Source organism: Sorex fumeus, unplaced genomic scaffold (genome assembly GCF_029834395.1).
Source record: "Sorex fumeus unplaced genomic scaffold, SorFum_2.1 ptg000171l, whole genome shotgun sequence".
Lineage (NCBI taxonomy): Eukaryota > Metazoa > Chordata > Mammalia > Eulipotyphla > Soricidae > Sorex > Sorex fumeus.
In genome coordinates, this window is record NW_026606228.1 from 1,841,399 (window position 1) to 1,864,598 (window position 23,200).

General features: G+C 38.2%; 1 non-coding gene across 1 annotated transcript; it reads left to right on the forward strand.

Moving 5' to 3' along the window:
- The first annotated feature begins 611 nt into the window (after positions 1-611).
- On the forward strand, positions 612-718 carry LOC130017057 (U6 spliceosomal RNA). The gene has a single exon (XR_008791318.1). It is a non-coding gene; the product is annotated as a U6 spliceosomal RNA (small nuclear RNA).
- The last annotated feature ends 22,482 nt before the right edge of the window (positions 719-23,200 follow it).

A 23,200-nucleotide genomic window follows, 5' to 3' on the forward strand; every position in this document is an offset into this window, starting at 1 on the left:
ACCTGACCCTGCTTGTAATAAATTAAGTCTCCCTGAAGAGGCTCCCAGAGTGTGTGTCTTTTCTTTCTTTTTTTAATTTATTTTTATTTTTTTATTCATTTATTAATTTTTATTACTGGGGCTGGAGCGATAGCACAGCGGGTAGGGCGTTCGCCTTACAAGCGGCCAACATGGCCGACCCGAGTTCAATTCCTCCGCCCCTCTCGGAGAGCCCGGCAAGCTACCGAGAGTATTCGATATGCCAGACACAGTAACAACAAAGTCTCCAATGGAGACGTTACTGGGCCCGCTCGAGCAAATCGATGATCAACGGGAGGGCCTTTACCTTTACCTTTACTGAGACACCATGAGGTACAGTTGTAGACTTACAAATTTTGTGCTTGGGTTTCAATTATACAATGATCAAATACCCATCCCTCCACCAGTGCCCATTTCCCACCACCACAGATCCCAGTATCCCTCCCACCTCCAATTTATTTTTATTTAAAAAAATTATTAATTCACTGTGAGGTACAGTAACAAAAATTTCAGGTTTGAACTTTGATCATATGGTCATCAAACACCCATCCCGTCATCAGTGCACATTTTCCACCAACTAAATCCCCAGTATCGTGCTTGCTTCGGCAGCACATATACTAAAATTGGAATGATACAGAGAAGATTAGCATGGCCCCTGCGCAAGGATGACACGCAAATTCGTGAAGCGTTCCATATTTTTTTGCGAAGACCCTCCCAGGGTGGGAGAGACATGCTAAAAGTAGTCTATAGACCAAACATGATTGCCACTCAATGCCTCTCTGGCAAAACACAGTACCCAAAAGAAGAGAGGGAGAACAAGGGGGAATGCCCTGCCACAGCGGCAGGGTGGGACGGGGGGCGGGGATGGGGGGTGGGAGGGATGCTAGGACCCGTGGTGGGGGAGGATGGGCACTGGTGGAGGGATGTGTACTTAATCATTGTATAACTGAAACCCAAGCACAAAAATTTATAAGTCTATAAATGCACAGCAGGTAGGGCGTTTGCCTTACAAGCGGCCAACACGGCCGACCCGAGTTCGATTCCTCCGCCCCTCTCGGAGAGCCCGGCAAGCTACCGAGAGTATTGGATATGCCAGACACAGTAACAACAAAGTCTCCAATGGAGACGTTACTGGGCCCGCTCGAGCAAATCGACGATCAACGGGAGGGCCTTTACCTTTAAATGTACCTCATGGTATTTCACTAATAAAAAAATGATTAAATAAAATAAATAAATAAATAAATAAATAAATAAATCCCCAGTATCACCCCCATTCCACACCTCCCCCTGCCTGTGTGGCAGACAATTTGCAAAATATTCTTTCTCTACTTTAGTTACCACTGATATTTTGAGACCAGTCCTACCACTCCTCATACCTGCCAAAAATTCAGTTGCTAGACAATGTGTTTTGTATTGCTTGTTATGGATATAATATAATGTCTTACGGCCACTTTTGCTATAGGAATTCTAAGATTTTAATAATTAGGGTCTGAAGAAATCCCTGCCGCAAGTTGCTCAGGTTTGATATTCGTTTGTGTGTCTCTGGATTATGGCTATGTGGGAGCTTAAGTAGATGGTGGGCGGATGTGGCATCATCTCAGCGTCCTATCGGGATGGGAGGAAGGAGGGCCCACTCCTTCCCTGTCCCATGAGACTTGTGATTTTCCATCACTGCAACTTGTACCTGGTGCTTCTTGCTGGATGCTGTTGGTGTTTCTTGCTGACTTCTAGAAAATGGCTACTGCTGGAGCTCTTAGAGGGCAGGCGGAGGGACAACACCTGGCCCCATCTGAAGCAACCCAGCAGAGAGGGCCTATTGCAAAGTCCCGGGCCATCTCTGCCGCAAGTTGCTCAGGTCCGAGCTTCGTTTGTGTGTCAGTACTTGTCTTTTCTTGCAGCTCCAGGTGCTCGCTCTCCTTCAAAGGACTGTCCCCCACCCCCATTATGGTGCACAACTGGCAAGTGATGTGGGCTCCCACTGCTGGCTCCCTGGCCAGTCCCGTGAACCCCAGCATGTCACAGTGATACTTATTGAACATTGATGTGCTTATGTATTGCCCTTAATGTTTCTGTCAATTTATGGTTCACTTATTAGGATCACAGGTGGGCTGAAATATAGTATTGAATATATACTATATTTGATAAATATTGCTACCTGTGAGACCACTGATGGTTTCCCAAGATACTCTTAAACTTGAACAGTTATATGTCCTTATTTGTCTCCTTGTGAGTTTATCTCATACTCTATGACCAGTCCATCCAGATGCAGTAGTTTTTGTTGGTTTTTTTTTTTCAGTATTCACTTCAGGACTTTCCATCACTCTAGTCTCATTTGATGGCTCATCATTTATAGGATGATTATCAGGAAACCCTTAGAATATCCTTCAGAGACAGTATGACTTTTGGTTGAGAAACAGTGCGGTATTAAGTCACCATGTTTAAAATCATGTCTTTTGAGGAACAGCACATAACCAATGAGTGATGGAAGGGGAATATAAAGTCCCCATTTTTTGATCAACTGTGAGTCAAGTTGTCTTGCAAAGTGTACTAAAATTCTTGATGTGTGTGACTGTTTACAAAGAAAGAAGAGTTTTATGGTTTGCAGTACAGACACTGAGAGAGCGAGAGTATGGGGAATATTGTCTGCCATGAAGGCAGGGGGAGGGTGGGAAAGGAGGGCTATACCGGGGATATTGTGGTGGGGTTGTGCACTGGTGGAGTGCTGGGTGTTTGATCATTGTGTGATTGTAACAAACATGAAAGCTTGTAACTATCTCATGGTGATTCAATAAAATTAAAAACAAACAAACAAAAAACAAAGAAAGAAGAGCTGAGTTTATTTCTATGAATTTGTATGTGCTAATTTTAATCTGAGAGCTCCCTACAGTTCTGATATGAGGTGGTTATCTTATTTTTACCTAAGTTGGAACGCTCTTGATGCGGGAAAAACTAGACTGAGGGTGTTTGTCAAAAATTTTAAAGAAACTCTAGAAACTCTTATTATTCATAGCAACATGTTTTAGTTTGAAAAAAAAAAACTCAAACACTAAAATTCCAAGTAGATAATTTGTGAACAGAATGATTTGGGGGAAATAAAGGTATAAGGGCATTGTAAAGCTCCCACAAATAATATGGAATTTGAAAAACAATGTGCATTTCTAAGGTCAGACACCTGCTCAGAAAAGGTATGTGAATATATTAAGCTTTCAACTGTCACTCTCTTCTAGAATAAGCACATCTATGAAGTGAGGATAAGGTCCAGTTGTTAAGAAAGTTAAGTGTTGAGGGAGTGTCAAACACAAATCTAATTTGAAAATGCCAGAAAAGTAATTTTTCTTTGTTCTTTTGTCTCAGGTATTTAAATAAATTCATTTCACTAGTTGGCCACAAAGTAAAGAATTGGAGGCCTCAGAGACCACATATAAACAAACATAATTTGAATTCAGTCATTTGACAAATAATTTATAAGTTCACAATAGGGAATATTTTATAACTTTGCTAGTCTTAGTACAAAAACAGTGCTCCAGGATGTGTGTAAGTTTCATGCTGCTAAGAGACATAAAATTAAAAAGGTGATTTTTAACTAATTTTTATCTCCCTAGAAACATTAAAGCTCTGGTGTTTCTGGAGTTTGGAAACAACCTTACAACTTTATCAACCTAGACTCCAGATTGCAAGGTTTGCTTTTGATGCTTATGTAGACAAACTCTTCAAAATACCTCTTTTATTTAAATTACAAATTACTTGACCTGTTTTCCCTTCCTAAATTTATTTCCCCTTTCTAAAGTATGTGACTCCACTGTAAAGATAAGATGGTGATTTCTATTCCACGAGGTCCATGGACACATAAGTTTCTCTTTTTCTCTTGCTATTCTCTTGTGTGTATTTGATTGTCTTATGGATTTAGAAAGGTAGAGAAAGATGAACTTTTTCCCAACACTGGATACAAATTCAAATTATATTGTTATTTCACTTTTTTGTATCATTTAACTAGTGATTAATATTTGTTATGAACTCAAATATAGCAGTGAGAAATTATTTTCAATTTTCTTCTTATAATAAATCTTAAAATATTGTCCTTGAATTTGTAGATTGCCAAGAAAGTCAGTGTAATTTAACACTTAATATGAAAACCTAATGACTTTTTAAGCATTTTTGGATCTGAGATTACATACAGTGTTATGCTAAAATTATATTGATCCTGTGATAGTTTTCTTTTTGAGGTTGTTTAAGTTGATTTACTGAAATTTTAATAAGTCATTAACATAATTGTTTTACTTACTCTGCCTGGCTATTAATAAACCATTAATAGAGCCTCTATTACTCTGCCTAACACACAAACATAGTACAAGGAAACACACAATACCCACAACTGGTTACTCCATCTTTTCAGTGATAGTTGACTAACATAATAATGTATTAAATAATTCTTAAAAAAAGTAAAATCTGATTTTTTGATAATCAATTTTACTCAGAGAAAGAATTTTATAAAGTCCCTGTTCTCTTTTTTACTGGTATCTCATAGAACTGTTAAAGCATTTGTTAAAATATGACTTTTGTGCATTAGATATTTTCAAAATATAAAGCTCTTTATAAAATTTCACAATGCTTAATTTTATTTTCTATCACTGGGTGAGGATAGCCAGAAAAGTAAAAGACCAATTACCAGCTTACTATTCAGAGAACCCTAGAAGTCCTAACAACAAAGACTAACCATCAAAAACCAAAAAGTCACAACTTGGAAACCCACCAAGTTCAATGGGCAAAATCAATAACCCAAAAGGCTCAACCATAAACAACCAGTTCAGTATATCCTCAGAAAATGACTTCAGTGGCACTGTTGTAAGAATATTCAATGAGCTCAAAGAAGCAATTATACAGGCAGTTAGAGAAGCACAAGAAAGTAGGAGAGCTGAAAAGAGAAAACTACAAGCAGAAATAGAGTATCGTGGGTGATATAAAAAAAAAACTCAATAGAAGTTCAGAGTAGTTGAATAGCAGCAGCTGAAGAAAAGATCAAAATGTACCAAATTAAGATGGAGGAAACCTTTAGGAAACAACAGAGTTAGAAAAATCATGAAAATTAATTAACAGAATATAAGAAAACTGTGGAATAAATTCAAGAAGAATGACATAAGAAAAATCATTAGAGTTCTCTGAAGAATAGGAAGGCAAATTCTATGTAGAGATGTCTAAAATATCATCATCAGAAAGTTCCCAGAGTTAAGGATATCCAAGAGACCTAAAAGGTCCCAGTGAAAATAAATTCAAATAGAGAAACTCCAAAACACATTTTACTCAAAAATGACAAAATTCAAAGACAGTGAAGAATATAGGAAGCATAAAGATCATTAAATGAACTTACAAAGGAAAAGCCAATAAGATTCAAAGCAGAACTATCGAAAGAGACACTATAAAACTAGTCACCCGACAAGCCAAATACTCATTCTTCTTCAGTGCACATGGGACATTCTCCAAGATAGACCACGTGCTAGGCCACAAAACATAACTCCAGAAAATTAAGATGATAGAAATTGTATCAACGATGTTTTCAGACCATGATGCATTGCAAATAAAAATTAATCACACACAGAAACAGAATCAAATCAAATGCCTTAAAATTAAACAGAATGATACTGAGCAACAAGTGGTTGTGAGAGTAAATCAGAATATTTCTGTAAACAAATGAGAAGGAAAATAAAAGCTACCAGAACTTCTGGAACACAGCTAAAGCAATGTTAAGAGGAAAGTTTAAAGCTTTGCAAGAATTCATAAAAAAAAGAAGAAAGGGCCCATGTTAATAATATAGCCTTGCAGATTAACATCTTGGAAAACGACCAACAAAAGGAGCCCCAAAAAGGAAACAGGAAGGAATTAAACTTAGAGATGAAATAAATTAACTGGAATCCCAAAACCAATCCAAAACATCAACAAAACCAAGAACTGGACCTTTGAGAAAATCAACAAGATCAATTAACCAAAATCAAGGCTCACAAATAAAGAAATAGAACCCTAATAAATTAAATAAGAAATGAAAGGGGGACATCACAAAAGGAACCACAGAAATTCAAAGAATCATCTGAGAATACTTTGAGAAACTTTATTCTGCAAAATAAGAAAACCTCGAAGAAATGGATAAATTTCTGGATTCCTATAACCTTCCAAGGCTGAACGAAGAAAACTTGGAATACATGAACAGACATATCACTATTGAGGAAATGGAAATGGTAATCAAAAGTCTCCCCCCAAACAAAAACCCTGACCCTGATGGATTCACTAATGAATTCTTCCAAATCTTTATAAAGCACCTAATCCCAATACTCTTCAAACTTTTATAGGAAATTGAAGAAACAGAAACAGTCTCCCAAAGTTTATATGAGGAAAATATCACTCTGATACCCAAAGCAGACAGAGAAAACACAAAAAGAGAGAATTATAGGACAATATCCGTGATGAACACTGATGCAAATATCCTCAACAAAATACTTGAAAATAGAATCCAATGACTCGTCAAAAAGATATTACACCATGAACAAGGATTAATCCCAGGGATGCAATGGTGGTTTAACATTTGCAAGTCAAACAACGTAATACATCATATCAATAAAAAATTAAAACCATATTATCATATCAATAGATGCAGAGAAAGTATTTGACAAGATCTAGCATCTATTCATGACAAAAATCTCTCAACAAAAAGGAGTCGAAGGAACTTACCTCAATATGGTCAAAATTATCTACTATAAGCCCAAAACAAGCAATATTCTCAATGGGAAAATCTAAAAGCCTTTCCTCTAAGATCAGGCAGAAGACCAGGTCGCCCACTCTCACCACTTCTATTCAATATAGTACTGGAAATACTTGCCATAGCAGTTAGGCAAGAAAAAGATATCAAGGGCATCCAAATAGGAAAAGAAGAGGTCCAGCTATCACTATTTGCAGATGACATGATTCTATAATTGGAAAACACTAAAGACTCTACAATAAAGCTCCTAAAAGCAAGAGGTTTGTATAGTAAAGTGGCAGGTTACAAAATCAATACCCAGAAGTCCACAGCTTATCTACATATAAATAATGAAAGAGAAGAAAAAACATATTAAAACAACAATCCTGTTCACAATCGTGCCTCAGAAAATCAAGAACCTCAGAATGAGCTTAACTGAAGAGGTGAAAAATCTGTACAAAGAAAACTTCAAAGAACTATACAATATGTAAAAGAAGATGATGCACAGAAGTGGAGATGCATTACCTGCTCATGAATCTGGAGGATTAACATTGTCAAAGTGGCAGTACTCCCAAAAGCACTGCACAGATTCAGTTTGGTTCCTATAAGGATATCGATGACAGTTTTCAAAGAAATAGATAAAACACTCCTGAAATTCATGGAACTTCAAACTGTACTACACGTAGTAGTAATTAAATTGGCATGGTATTGGAATAAAAATAGAACCACAAACCAATGGAATAGAGTTGAATACCATGGCACAGACACTCAAATATTTACTAATTTAATCTTTGATAAATAATCAAGAAATGTGAATTGGAGCAAGAAAGGACTCTTTGACAAGAGGTACTGGGAAAACTGGACAGCAACATGCAAAAAAATAAACAAAAACAAACTCATACCTCTCTAATGCCAGACACTAAAGTCAGATCAAAATGAATTAGCGACCTCAATATCAGACCTGCACCCCTAAGATACACAGAGGAGAATGTAGGTAAAGCCACCCATGACATTGAAGTTAGAGGCATCTTTAGAGATGAAACATCACTGACCAAGCAAGTGGAAGCAAAGACAAACAAATGGAACTATATTAAACTAAGAAGCTCCTGAACCTTAAAAAATGGTGACTAAGCTACAAAGACATACTACAGAATGAGAAAAATTATTTCCCAATACCCATCAGATAAGGGGCAAATATAAAAGATATGTAAGACACTGGTAGAGCTTTACAAAGAAAAAACATCCAACCCAACAATAAATGGGGAAAACAAATGAACAAAAACTTCCATAAAAAAGAAACCAAATGGCAAAAAGGCACATTAAAAACGTTCCACATCACTAATCATTAGGAGGATTCACATACGTACAACAATGAGATATCATCTTACAGCACAGAGACTGTCACACATCAAAAAGAATGAGAACAACCAGTGTTGGCAGAATACAGAACGAGACTCTCTTTCCTTGTTGGTGGGAATGCCAACTGATCCAGCCTTTTAGGAAACCAATATGAGTACTCAAAACACTAGAAATTGAGCTCCCATATAACCCAGAAATACCACTTCTGGGAATATACTCTGGGGGCCAAAACCACAGCATACAGGTTCAATTCCATATGAACCTGTATGTTTATTGCAGCACTGTTCACAATAGTTAGAATCTGGAAACAACATTAGTGCCCAAGAACAGAGGACTGGATAAAGAAACTATGGTACATCTACACAATGGAATACTACATAGCTGTTAAGAAAAATGAAGTCATGAAATTCACTTACAAATGGATGGCATGTTGGGTATCATGCTGAAATGAATCAGAAGAAGAGGGAGAGTTATAGAATCACTTCATTCATTGTGGGACATAAACATAGTATGAGACTAATATCCAAGGATAGTAGGACCACAGACCAGGAGGATTGGTCCATGGTTGGAAGCCTGCATCAGGTGCTTGGCAAGATGGCAGTTAGGATATAGAAGGAACCACTATGGCAATCATAGTTGGAAATGATCACTCTAGGATAATAACTGTGTGCTGAAGTAGGTAAAGAAACAAACTTGATAACTGTGTGCTGAAGTAGGTAAAAAAAGAAACTTGATAACTTCTCAGTATATGTATGACAAAGCATAAAGCCCAAAAGGAGAGAGAGGAGAGAGGGAGAGGAAAGGGAAAGGAAGGAAGGGAGGGAGGAAGAGAGGAAGGGAGAGGGAGAGAGAGAAAGAGAGAGAGATGACAGACAGAAGAAAAGTTCCTGAGAGGCAGGCTGGGGGTTGGGGTTGGGGGAGGGTAATTGGGGTTATTGGTAGTGGAAAATGTACACTGGTGGAGGGATGGATTTTGGAATATTGTATGACTAAAACCTGAACATGAATAGCGTTGTACCTGTGTACCTCATGTGACTCAATCAAAACAAACAAATAAGCAAAAATAACTCCACAAGAGATTTTTATGACAATCATTTTGTTACTAATGCAAGTATTTAAGCGGCATCTATAATGTATATAATAGTCTATATATGTTTCTGGCATAAAGCCAATATCCCTCTTTTTTTATTAAAACACATTTTTATGCTTCTATTGGGCAATTTTGTTTCTCCCCATAAATTTTCCTTAATTCTTTTCAATCTTACTAAAATTTACACCTGTAGGATTTATCAATTTCACCTAAATGGTTAAAAGTATTGACTCATGATTATTGTTTTTTTAATTTATACACTGGTAAAATATAATTTTTTAAAAAAATTTACCACCGATTTATTATTTATTTGTAATTTTATGAAATTCTAAGACGATAGTTTTATTCTCTTATAAGTGTAAATGACACCACCTCCACAATTTACAGCTACACGACAACAAAAATGAGCTACTTATACCAAACAGAACATAAAGAAGAAATATTGTAAGGAACCAACAAATGGGCAATATCTTCAGAACTGAATATTTTGTCTATATACCTTAACTTACATCAGGATGGAAAGGGGTCCTTGGGACATTGTTATAGGGAATCAAGTTTTCTGATTGTGGGTGTGTGGTATTAAATGGTATAGTCAGTAAAATTATGATTAGCATTATTGTTAATCATGTCACTTCAATAAAAATAGTTTAAAATAAGGATTGATAATTAATAAGTGTGAATGTTAAAACAAGAAAGCTTCAAAATGTTAAAAGAAGAAAATACAAATCACACATAATTAAATTTTGTTTTCTTGTTTTCTTTTTCTTTACAGAATTGATGATGGAAATCCATAAATTTTAACTTTTTGTATATTTTAAAAATGAATAGAATCATCAGTTTTGCATGATAACTTCTCAGGGTCTGTATTGCAAATCATAATACCCCAAAGTAGAGAGAGATTATGGGGAATCATGTCTGCCATGGAGGCAGGGGGAGGGCGGGAAAGGCGGGTACACCGGGGATATTGGTGGTGGGGAATGTGCAATGGTGGAGTGATGGGTGTTTGATCACTGTGTGATTGTAACCCAAACATGAAAGCTTGTAACTATCTGACGGTGATTTAATAAAAATTTTTTAAAAAAGAATCATCAGTTTTGTTCTTTAGAAACTTTTGTCATTAAATTACATAGGCTATTGTATAATCATGGTTAAGACTTATAGAGCATGTGCATAGGTCATGAATTATATGTAATTGAATTTAAAGTGAACTCTGAGGATGGAAGTACATAGGGATAATCAAACTATTTCAAGAGCTCCGAGTTAAATCCTGTCTCCATATGGTCCTCTGAACGTCAGGAACAACCCTGGAGCAATCATGATGTGATCCCCCCTGAAATTGTACTTATAGAACAGAAACAGAAAACATTTTAACTATTTTACATTTCACTGTAAGTATAACTATGGATTAGAATTTATTCAGATCATCTTCAGAACTTTGTTTTTGATGTCTACTCCATCAGTCTCCTTTTCTTACCTTCTTACTCCTTTCCCTCTCCTCTTCTTCCTTTCCCTCTATCCTCACCCCTTTTCCCTTTATGTTCATTTGCCCTTACTTTTTTGCCTTTATTTCTCTCCTCTATTCATTTTCCCTTCTTTCCTTACCTTTTCCTCACAGTCATCCTCCCTTTCCTCATCTTCTCCTGTCCGTTCCTCTTCATCTCTTCTCTTCATCTGCTCTCCTGTTCACCTCTTGCATTCTACTTTTCAGAAAAACTATTGCAGTCTTTAAGAATTTATTGTGCACTTACTATTTGCTTATAACTTTGCTAGATGCTACATGAGGGGAAAATAAAGTGAACCAATACAACCCCATTTACCTTTCAACTTTTAATTACCAAATCGATTTTAATACTACTCATACTTAAATTGTAGCACTGTCCTCCCATTGTTCATTGATTTGCTCAAGCAGGCACCAGTAACACCTCCATTGTGAGACTTATTACTGGTTTTTTTTTTTTTTGCATATCGAGTATGCCACGTGGAGCTTGCCAGGCTCTGCTGGGTGGGCGGGATACTCTTGGTGGCTTGCTGGGCTCTCCAAGAGGGATGGATGAATCAAATCCGGGTTGGCAGTGTGAAAGGCAAACAAACGCACTACCTGCTGTGCTATCACTCCAGCCCTGAATACTACTCATATGGTAATAAATTATTTTAGTACTCTTGTTATTAAAATTTCGTTGTAAACTTCAAGACTGTCTTAGGATAAAGTGTCCAGCAACATAGATCCAACACAGCTACAGACAAACAAAGGAACTATGTCGAGGACAGCAAAGAAGTAGGGGAGATGCTTTCAATTGTAAGATAGACCAGTTTCTATATAAGATGGATTAGAAATTGTAGTTAAATCAGAAAAATTACCAATGAGGGTATCACAATGATTTTAATATTTCCTTATTGCTTCAATATTTTTTCTATAAGAGAGAATAAGACTTTGATTCCAGAACCGGTTTTATGTATTTTTTTTGCTATATGATATTGCCATATGAAATCAATGATTGCTGCACAGATATAATGCAATTTCCTAGAACTAGATTTATTAATTTATCCATTTTAGTATTTCAGTTTCAATATGAAAGAATAAACCCAGCTCTGATTCTAATTTTTAAATACCCAAGTTAGATTCAACTTCCCAATAGGTAATTCATAAGTATAACTATTAAAATGCAAGACAGAGTTCTCTTACTCAGAGTGGTTGATTATTTAAGATAAAATTAATTAATCGCAATATAATGATAAAATTGTAAAAATAATATTGAGTATATAAATTGAGATGAGAAATTTGTAGATTGGATGATCACCTTTCTAGCAGCTATTTTCCAACTTACATTAATTGCAATGAAACCATTGCTCATTAGGATTTGTGAGCATGTAAAAGAGTAAAATAAAAAAGTGTTTCCTGCCCATTTATATCAGACGTTTTTTACCTTTATTCTTACAAATACACATTTTCTATGTTTAAATAAAATGCTAACTTCACTTTATATGTTTGTTTGTGCATTATACACCTGCTATCTTGTTCTTTTAAGTAATCTACCTCCTCTCTAGAGGTTGCTTAGGAACATTTTTGGAAACAATATAAATCCCCTTCCAGCATTCCTTTTACTTTCACTGTATCACTGTATCACTATCACTGTCCTCCTGTTGTTATCGATTTGCTTGAGTGGGCACCAGTAATGTCTCCATTTTGAGACTTCTTACTGTTTTTGGCATATCTAATATGTCACGGGTAGCTTGCCAGGCTTTTCCATGTGGGTGGGATACTCTCTGTAGCTTGTCGGGCTCTCTGAGAAGCGTGAAAGAATCAAACCCAGGTCAGCAGCGTGCAAATGCCCTACGTGCTGTGCTTTCGCTCCAGCCCAACTCCTTTTACTTTACTACTTTTAATTATCATCTCACAAAAGTACGTTGAGATGAGGAAATAGTGCAACAAAAATGTGTTTCATTTGGCTCATTTTGTATCATTTTTCCATTTGCTCTTATTTTCCCAGCACTGCTTCCATTTTTTCTAAATTAATTTTGTCTTCATCATATCTAATTGTTCATGTCTTGTAGAGATAGACATTTCTTTGGCAATAGTTTGTATTTATTGATAGTCCAGTAAAAAGGTGTTTTCAAAAGTACCTATTTACTCTGGCAATGAGAAAGGAATTCCTGTCCCCAAATTAAGACAAGGGCTAAATATATTGTACCCAACCCTGGATAGATCAGATTGGCAGTAGTTATTAGTTTCACAAATTAAAAGTGCAGGAAAGAAGACATACTACTATGTAGGCCCAAGTAAGTCTTAAACTTTAGAACAGATTAAACTGTTTCTGCTGTCCAGTTATATCCACATGACTGTTAAATAAAATGATTCAAAAACAAAACAACAAACCTGGGCTGAGGTGTTGGTACAGGGGTTGTGACACTTGACTTCCTTCCAGCCAACCCAAGATTGCTCTCTTTCACTGCACATAGATTCCTGAGTAACACCAAGAGTAATTGATCAACAGTATGTCCAAAGCGCTGCTGGATTTGGCTAAAAAACAAATATATACGTCCCCCCATCCCACCCCACCCCTGTGGCAGGGCATTCCCTTTTGTTATCTCTCATTTTGGATGCTGTGGTTTGCAAAAGAGGCATTGAGTGGCAATCACATTCGGTATATAGTCTACTTTCAGCATGCATCTCACATCCTGGGAGAATCCTCCCAAAACCTTTTTAAACAAATGTGCTGTAGTGCTAAAGAAATGGTTGGTGTGCTATGCTTATAAGTCATCCACAAGAGGCCAGAACCTATCCAATCTCACTGAAATAAAAGTACCCCCAAATAGAAAGTGGATAAAGAACTTGTGGTGCATAGATATGCAATGAAATATGTGTCATCTATAAGAAATTATTAGAAGAAAATATACATTTTTCACAATAACTTGGATGGAACTGGAGAGTGTCATGATAAACTGAGTCAGAAGGAGAAAGATAAATGCTGGATGATCTCATTTACATGAACAAGGTAATAAACAATAACTAAGGAAAGCAAACCTGAGATAGAGCCAACTGAAGCTGCAAAATTGCCGATGGAAGTGATAAGGGACCCTATGAACAGTGGTAGAAGAATATAAAGATATTGGCACACTGGTTTAGGGTGTGGCACAAAAACACGGTAAACCTAAAACATATTAATCTTAGAAGTCAGAAAATGAAAGAAAAACCTATACAGTCAATAAGATTTCTAGCAGGTTAGGTAAAGCACCTCTCTAGGAAATAAATAGTCACTTGAGTGCAAGAAAGTGAACTGCTCATGGTGAGCTGCTAATAAATTATTTTCATAGTAGAAAACTCTCCCTTTATGTAAAATAAGGCTCATTGGCTACCCCAAATTTATGTTGACTTAATATAAATTTATTTATATTAGTTCCATGGAATAACTCTTTAAGAATCCATCATGGTTTTTTAGATAGTGAATTTAGTTCCTTCATTTTTTAAAAAAATGTATTACTGAAACACCATGAGGTACAGTTGAAGACTTACAGACTTTTCTGCTTGGGTTTCAGTTATACAATGTTTGAGTACTCATCCCTCCACCAGTGCCCATTCTCCACCTCCAATGCTCCCAGTATCCCTCCCACTCCCCATCCCACCATCCCACCCCACCCCTGTGGCAGGGCATTCCCTTGTGTTCTCTCTCTCCTTTTGGGTGCTGTGGTTTGCAAAAGAGGGGTGTTGAGTGGCAATCATTTTCGGTCTATAGTCTACTTTCAGCATGCATTTCCCATCCTGGGAGAGTACTCCCAAAACCTTTTACTTGGTGTTCCCAACTCTGTCTGAGCTACCCTTTCCTGTAGCATGTGTGGCTGACCTTCAAGCCCTGGAGTAAACCTCCTGTAGCTTATCTCGACTATTCTAGGATGTTGGTCTCCCAATTTGTTACTTTATATTCCCCAGATGAATGCAATCTTTCTATGTCTGTCCCTCTCTTTCTGACTCATTTCACTTAGCATGATACTTTCCATTTAGTACCAACTGTATGTAAATTTCATGACTTCGTCTTTTCTAACAGCTGAATAGTTTTCCATTGTGTAGATGTACCAAATTTTCTTTAACCAGTCATCTGTTCCTGGGCACTCAGATTTTTTACAGATTTTGGCTATTGTGAACAGTGCAGCAATGAACATAGAAGTGCAGATGTCACTTTGGCTATACTTTTTTTGCCTCGCCAGGATATGTTCCCAGAAGTGGTACTGCTGGATAAAATGAGAGCTCAATTTCTAATTTTTTGAGAAGCGTCCATACTGTTTTCCAAAAGAGCTGGACCAGTCGGCATTCCCATCAGCAGTGAATGAGAGTCCCTTTCTTGCCACATCCATGCCAACAACCGTGGCCCCTGTTCTTTTGGATGTGGGCCAGTCTCTGTGGTGTGAGATGATATCTCATTGATCTTTGTATCTGCAGCTTCCTTATGATTAGTGATGTAGAGCATTTTCAAATGTGCCTTTTAACCATTAGGATTTCTTATTTGGAAAAGTTTTGTTCATTTCATTACACCATTTTTGGATGGGGTTGGATGTTTTCTTCTTTTGAAGTTCAACCAGTGCTTTGTATATCCTTGATATCAACCCCTTATCAGATGCGTATTGGGTGAATATTCTTTCCCATTCTGTAGATTGTCTTTGTATTCTGGTCACTGTATCTTTTGAGGTGCAGAAGCTTCTTAATTTAAGATAGACTCATTTGTTTATCTCTGTTTCCACTTGATTGGTCAGTGGAGTGTCATCTTTGAAGATACCATTAGTCTCAATATCTTGGAGGGTTTTGCCAACCTTGTCTTCAATGTGTCTTATGGATTATGGCCTGATGTTGAGATCTTTAATCCATTTTGATCTGACCTTTGTGCATGGTGTTATGTCGAGGTCTAAGCCATTTTTTTTGCATGTAGTTGTCCAGTTATGCCAGCACCATTTGTTGAAGAGGCTTTCCTCACTCCACTTCACGTTTCTTGCTCCTTTATCAAAGATTAGATGTTCATACATTTGGGGTTGTGTGTAGGCATATTACACTCTGTTCATTGGTCTGTGGCCCTGCCTTTGTTCCAGTACCATGCTGTTTTAATTATTATCACTTTGTAGTAGAGTTTGAGGTTGGGGAAGGTAATGCTTCCTCACGTCTTTTTCCCAAGAATTGCTTTAGCTATTCCTGAGCGTTTGTTGTTGCATGTGAATTTCAGGAGTGCTTGATCTATTTCTTTGAAGAATTTCATCGGTATCCTTATAGGGATCGCATTGAATCTGTATTATGCTTTGGGGAGTATTGCCATTTTGACAATTCTTCCCACGCTGGAGCGATAGGACAGTGGGTAGGGTGTTTGCCTTGCAAGCGGCCAACATGGCCGACCCGATTTCGATTCCTCCGCCCCTCTCAAAGAGTCAGTCAAGCTACAGAGAGTATCTTGCCTGCATGGCAAAGCCTGGCAAGTTACATGTGATGTGTTCAATATGCCAAACTCAGTAACAATTGTCACAATGAGGACGTTACTGGGCCCGCTCGAGCAAATCGATGAGCAATGGGAGGACAGTGACAATTTTTCCTATGTATGAGCAGGGGATATGTTTCCATTTCCTCATGTCCTCTTTTATTTCTTGGAGTAGCGTTTTGTAGTTTTCATTGTTGAGGTCCTTTACCTCTTTCGTTAGGCTGATTCCAAGGTATTTGATATTCTGGAGCACAATTGTGAACAGGATTATTTTTTTCATGTCACTTTCCTCTCTCTCATTATTTGCTGATAGGAAAGCCATGGATATTTGGCATTGATTTTATAGCCTGCGACTTTAATGTACAAGTCTATTGTTTCTAGAAGTTTCTTGGTAGAGAATTTAAGATTCTTGAGATATAGTATAATATCATCTGCGAAAAGTGAGAGACTGATTCCTTCCTTTCCTATATGGAAGCCTTTAATGTCTTTTTCTTGCATAATTGCTATTGCAAGTACTGCCAGAAGTGGTGATAGTGGGCATCCTTGTCTTGTCCCTGATCCTAGAGGAAAGGCCCTTAGTTTGTCCCCATTGAGAATGATGCTTGCCATGGGTTTGTTGTAGACAGCTTTGACTATATTAAGGAAAGTTCCTTCAAAACCCATTTTGGTGAGAGTTTTCTTCACAAACTGGGGCTGTATCTTGTCAAATGCTTTTTCTGCGTCTATTGATATGATCATATGGTTTTTATATTTACTTTTGTTGACATGATTGATTATGTTGATTGATTTCTGAATGTTAAACCTTCCTTGCATCCCCAGGATGAATCCCACTTGGTCATGGTGTATGATCTTTATGATGAGTTCTTGGACTCTATTTGCTAATATTTTGTTGATGATCTTCATATCCATGTTCATCAGGGATATTAGCCTATAGTTTTCTTTGTTGGTGGTGTCTTTGTTTGCTTTTGGTATTAGGGAGATATGTGCCTCATAGAAGTTGTTTGGGAGAATTTTTGGTTTTTTACTTTCCTTAAAAAGCTTGAGGATAACTGGGAAAATTCTTTCTTTAAATGTTCGGAAGAATTCACTAGTGAATCCATCTAGGCCTGGGCTATTGTTTTTGGGAAGACTTTTATTTCCTCTTCAATTTCCTTGATATTAATGGGTCTATTCAGGCATCCCAATTCTTCCTGGTTCAATGTTGGGAGATTATAGGAATCCAGGAATTTATCAATTTCTTCTAGGTTCTCTTGTTCCATGGCATACAGACTCTCAAAGTAGTCTCTGATGATCTTTTGAATTTCATTGGTTTCTGTTGTGATCGATAGCACAGCGGGTAGGGCGTTCGCCTTACAAGCGGCCAACATGGCCGACCCGAGTTCGATTCCTCCGCCCCTCTCGGAGAGCCCGGCAAGCTACCGAGAGTATTGGATATGCCAGACACAGTAACAACAAAGTCTCCAATGGAGACGTTACTGGGCCCGCTCGAGCAAATCGACGATCAACGGGAGGGCCTTTACCTTTACCTTTACCTGTTGTGATGTCCCCTTCTTCATTTATGATTCGGTTTGTTAGTATTCTCTCTCTCTTTCTTTGTTAGTCTTGCTAGTAGTTTATCAATGTTATTTATTTACTCAAGAACCAGCTTTTGGTTTCATTGACCTTTCGGATTTTTTTTATATTTGGTTTTCATGGGCTGGAGCGATAGCACAGTGGTAGGGCATTTGCCTTGCATGCAGCCAACATGGCCGACCCGAGTTCGATTCCTCCGTCCCTCTCGGAGAGCCCGGCAAGCTACCGAGAGTATTCGATATGCCAGACACAGTAACAACAAAGTCTCCAATGGAGACGTTACTGGGCCCGCTCGAGCAAATCGACGATCAACGGGAGGGCCTTTACCTTTTTACCTTGGTTTTCATGTGGTTAATTTCTGCTCTAAGTTTTATTATTTCTTTCCTTCGGCATGGATTGGGTTTCTTTTGTTGGTCTTTTTCTAAGATCTTGAGCTATGTGGTTAGGTTATCTATGTAAGCCCTTTCTTCTTTCCTCAGGAATGCTTGCAACACTTTAAATTTTCATCTTAGTATGGCTTTAGCTGCGTCCCATAGGTTCTGGTTGCTCGTGTCTTCATTCTCATTTTTTCCAGGTACCTTTTGATTTTGTCTTTAACTTCCTTCCTGACCCACTCATTGTTCAACACTGAGTTGTTTAATTTCCAGGTGTTTGATTTGTTTCTCGATGTTTTTGTGTGATTCACTTCTACCTTGAGCTCATCATGGTCTGATGATTCTATAGAGATATGTTTTGTGGTGTAGCACTTGGTGTCTTTTGGAAAATGTTCCGTGTTCAACGGAGAAGAATGCATATTCTTTTTGGGGTGTAATGCCCTTTGTAGGTCTATTAGTTCTCTCTCTCTCTTCTATTTCTTTCTTCATGTGAATGTTTCCTTGTTCAGTTTTGTTCTTGTTGGTCTATCCAGAGGTGATAAGGCGATGTTGAAGTCTCCAGCTACTATTGTTTTGCTAATAATGTCTTCCTTAAAATCTGCTAGCAGTTTTTTTTTAATGTATTTAGCTGGTCCCTCATTAGGTGCGTATATATTTAAGAGTGTGATTTCTTCCTGTTGTACATTTCCCTTGATAAATAGAAAATGGCCTTTGTTGTTCCTTCTAATATTTTTCAACCTGAAATTTATGTTGTCGGATACTAGTATGGCCACCACAGCTTTTGTGGTGGAGCTGTTTGCTTGCAGGATTGTTTTCCTTCCTTTCATTTTGAGTCTGTGTTTGCTCTGATTGTTCAGATCAGTTTCTTGTAGACAGCAGAATGTTGGTTTCAGTTTCTGGATGCATTTTGCCACTCTGTGTCTCTTGATTGCTGCATTTAGACCATTGATATTGAGAGAGATTATTGTCATGGGGTTTTGTGCCATCTTTCTGTAGGTGTTATTTGTGTTTATAAGTGTTTTCCTTCTTATCTTACAGGAGCCCCTTTTATCCTTCTTTCCGATTTGGTTTTGAGTCTATGAAGTTCCTGAGCTGTTGTTTATCTACAAAATGGTGTATAGTTCCATCGAGTTTGAGTGAGAGTTTAGCTGGATAAAGTATTCTTGGTGAGGCATTCAGTTCATTGAATTTTTCACTATATCCCACAATTGTCTTCGAACTTGGAGGGTTTCCTCCGATAGGTCTGCTGTAAATCTAAGGGGTGTTCCTTTGTATGTGATTTCCTTCTTTGACCTTTCTGCTTGCAATATTGTGTCTCTGGTCACAGTATCCATCATTCTGACTATGATATGCCTTGGAGTGTTTTTATTAGGGTCTATTTTAGCTGGAACCCTTCTGGCTCCTTGAAACTTTATGTCTGCATTCTTTAACTCTGGGAACTTTTCAGCAACTTTTCAGTTTTTGACTGTGGCTTTTTCATTGGGGTTGCTCCCCTGGCCTTCTGGTACTCTGATGATTCTAATGTTGTTCCTCTTGGCGTCATTCCCTAGGTCTCTGATTCTCCTTAGAGCTATTTTGAGGTCTTTTCCCATTGCTTGTTTTTCCCTATGCGATTTCTGTTGCTCATCGTCAAGATCCTTTCTTCAGCTGTATTCATCCTACTGCTAAGGGGACCTACTGAGTTTTTAATTCCATCTACCGAATCCTTTATTTGTGACAACTTTTTTGTAGTTTTTTTTATTTCTGCTCTCATTTCTTCCTGTATTTTCTCGACTATCTGTTCTACTGTTTCTTTCATTTCTTCCTTTAGTTTTCTGGATATTTTCTCCATTGATTCTTTGAATAGTTCCTTGCACATCTCTGCATTTCATCTTAGAATTCTTTATCGGAGGGAGCATATTTGTGGATAACCCCGGTTGAGGATTCGGAACTCTTTTCTTCATCCTCTCCTTGTAGTGGAGATTTGTGCTGTTCTGTTTCTTCATGTTGTTTTGGTTGTCTAGTGGTAAAACCCTGGAATTTACTAGCACTGTTCCCTCTTTTTGTGGGAAAGGATTCTGGACAAGGTCAGTCTATGGTGGTCACCCTTCTCCCTTTCTCGAGTCTGATCTTCCTCTCAGGCATTATTCTTTGGCTTAGGATGGGCATCTAGGGAAACTTTGGAGGAGGTATTCTTTAATATTGTGCTTGTACAACTTCTTTCGTACTGGTCTTTTCTTAGAATTAGAATAGGCCAGTGGATTATTGTTGTATTGTAGTTGAGGTGGCTAGGAGTTTTTGCACAGAATTAGGTAATAAAGGCCTGGATGATAGTCAAGATTGCTGGGAGTGGGAAATGTAACTGCAACCGCTGGGAGAAGGCCACTCCCACTTTTTAGGAGGCCACGCCCTCTACAGTTGTGGCCATGTTCCCAGCTATCCATATGCTAGTCCACAGACCTGTTGGGGTGCCCTCGCTTCCAAAGTGGAGGCAGGTGCCTCATGCCGGCGGTGGCTGGCTCTCAGGGTTGCGTGTTTAGGTGGGGAGGGGCTCCAAGCAGGTACAGACCTGTTGAGGTGGGACAGCGATTAGTTGGACTCAAATTTAGTTCCTTCTTATTGTTAAAAATACTTGAGACAGTGAATTTAGTTCTTTGTTACTATTGACAATGTCTGAGGATGTGAAGAAGAGAAGGAGTTTCTATTGTCCTAGTAGGAGTTTGTATTGTCGTCTTAGTGTTATTAAAGTATCTGTTATCCTGATTTGTATTTCATGTCTCTGTAATATATACAGTATGGTATATTTATGAATGGAATATTTATTTGGATAACTAGTAAGATATTTCAAGATTTATTATTTTATTTTTATTTATTTATTTTTAAATGAATCCCTGTGAGGTACAGTTACAGATTTACAAACTTTCGTGCTTATGTTTCAGTCATACTATGATTGAGTACCCATCCCTCTACCAGTGCCCATTTTCCACCACCAATGTTCCAAGTGTCCCTCCCACCACACTAACCCCTCATGCCTCTGTGTCAGGCACATTCCTTTTTCACTCTCTCTCTCTCCTTTTGGGTGTTGTGGTTTGCAATATAGGTATTAAGTGGGATTCATGTTCAGTCTATGGTCTACTTTCAGCACACATCTCCCATCTCGAGCGAAATCTCCAAGCATCCTTTACTTGGTGGTCCCTTCTTTATCTGAGCTGTCTTTCCCCCCTATATTAATACTTAAAAAATTTTTTTTATTAGTGAAACACCATGAGATACCCAAATATGTGAGGCAGGCTTCCAAGCTGTGGAGCAATCCTCCTGGTCCTTATCTCTACTATACTTGGGTGTAGGATGATTTGTTGACAGTAGGCAACAAATCCAATATATCTTGATTTATATATATATATATATCTATATATATATATATCTAAGAACAAATATCTACTTGAAGAGTCCAGCAAGCTACCAAGAGTATCTCACCTGCATGGCAGAGCCTGGCAAGCTACCAGTGCTGGAGCGATAGCACAGCGGGTAGGGCATCTGCCTTGCACGCAGCCAACATGGCTGACCCGAGTTCGATTCCTCCGCCCCTCTCGGAGAGCCCGGCAAGCTACCGAGAGTATTCGATATGCCAGACACAGTAACAACAAAGTCTCCAATGGAGACGTTACTGGGCCCGCTCGAGCAAATCGATGATCAACGGGAGGGCCTTTAACTTTAACTTGATACACCCAAAACAGTAAAAATAACGGGTCTCATTACTCTGACCCTGAAAGAACCTCCAATATAGCAGTGTTGGGAAAGACGAATAAGAGAGGCTGCTAAAATCTGACGGCTGGGATGAACTGAGACGTTTCTGGCACCCGCTCGAGTAAAACGATGAACAATGGGATGACAGTGATATAGTGATACAGTGATCCTTGGGTGTTAGTCTCCCATTCTGTTCCTTTACATTCCACAAATGAGTGCAGTTCTTCTATGTCTGTGCCTCTCTTTCTGATTCATTTAACTTAGCATGATACTCTCATGTTGATCCACTTATATGCAAATTTAATGACTTTATCTTTTCTAACAGTTGCATAATATTCCATTGTGTAGATGTACCAAATTTTCTTTAATGAGTCATCTGTTCTAGGGTACTCGGGTTTTTTCCCCCAAATTCTGACTATTGTAAACAGTGCTGCATGATTTCTTTAGTCTTGAAAAAATACCTCTTTTATAATGACCCAAGAGTTTGTAACAATAAATGGGACCATATAATGCTAAGTGCTATGGAGTGTGGCCAATAGACTGGATCTTAGATATGGTCTTTTAAAAAAATTATTAGTGAAACTCCATGAGGTACAGTTGTAGACTTACAAATTTTGTGCTTGGGTTTCAGTTATAGTGATCGAGTACCCATCCCTCCACCAGTGCCCATTCCCCACCGCCAGTGCTCCCACTATCCCTCCCATCCCCCCATCCCACCATCCCACACAACCCCTGTGGCAGGGCATTCCCTTTTTTTCTCTATCTCTCCTTTTGAATGCTGTGGTTTGCAAAGGAGGCATTGTGTGGCAATAGTATTGGGTCTATTGTCTATTTTCAGCATGTATATCTCATCCTGGGAGGATCCTCCCAATACCCTTTACTTGGTGCTCCCCCCTCTATCTGAGCTGCCTTCCCCCCCAGCATGTGTGGCTGGCCTCCAAGGCATAGAGTGAACCTCCTGGTACTTATCTTGGCTATTCTTGGATGTTAGTCTCTCAATTTGTTACTTTATATTCCCTAGAAGAATGCAATCTTTCTATGTCTGTCCCTCTCTTTCTGACTCATTTCGCTTAGCATGATACTTTCCATGTAGTACCACTTGTATTTAAATTTCATGACTTCACACAGCTGTGTAGTACTCCATTGTGTAGATGTACCAAAGTTTCTTTAACCAGTCATCTGTTCTCGGGCACTCGGGTTTTTTTCCCAGATTTTGGCTATTGTGAATAGTGCAGCAATGAACATAGAAGTGCAGATGTCATTTCGACTGTACTTTTTTGCCTCTCCGGGATATATTCTCAGGAGTGGTATTATTGGGTCAAATGGGAGCTCAATTTCTGAATTTTAGATAGGGTCTTTCATCAGGACATCAAGCTAAGGGATGAAA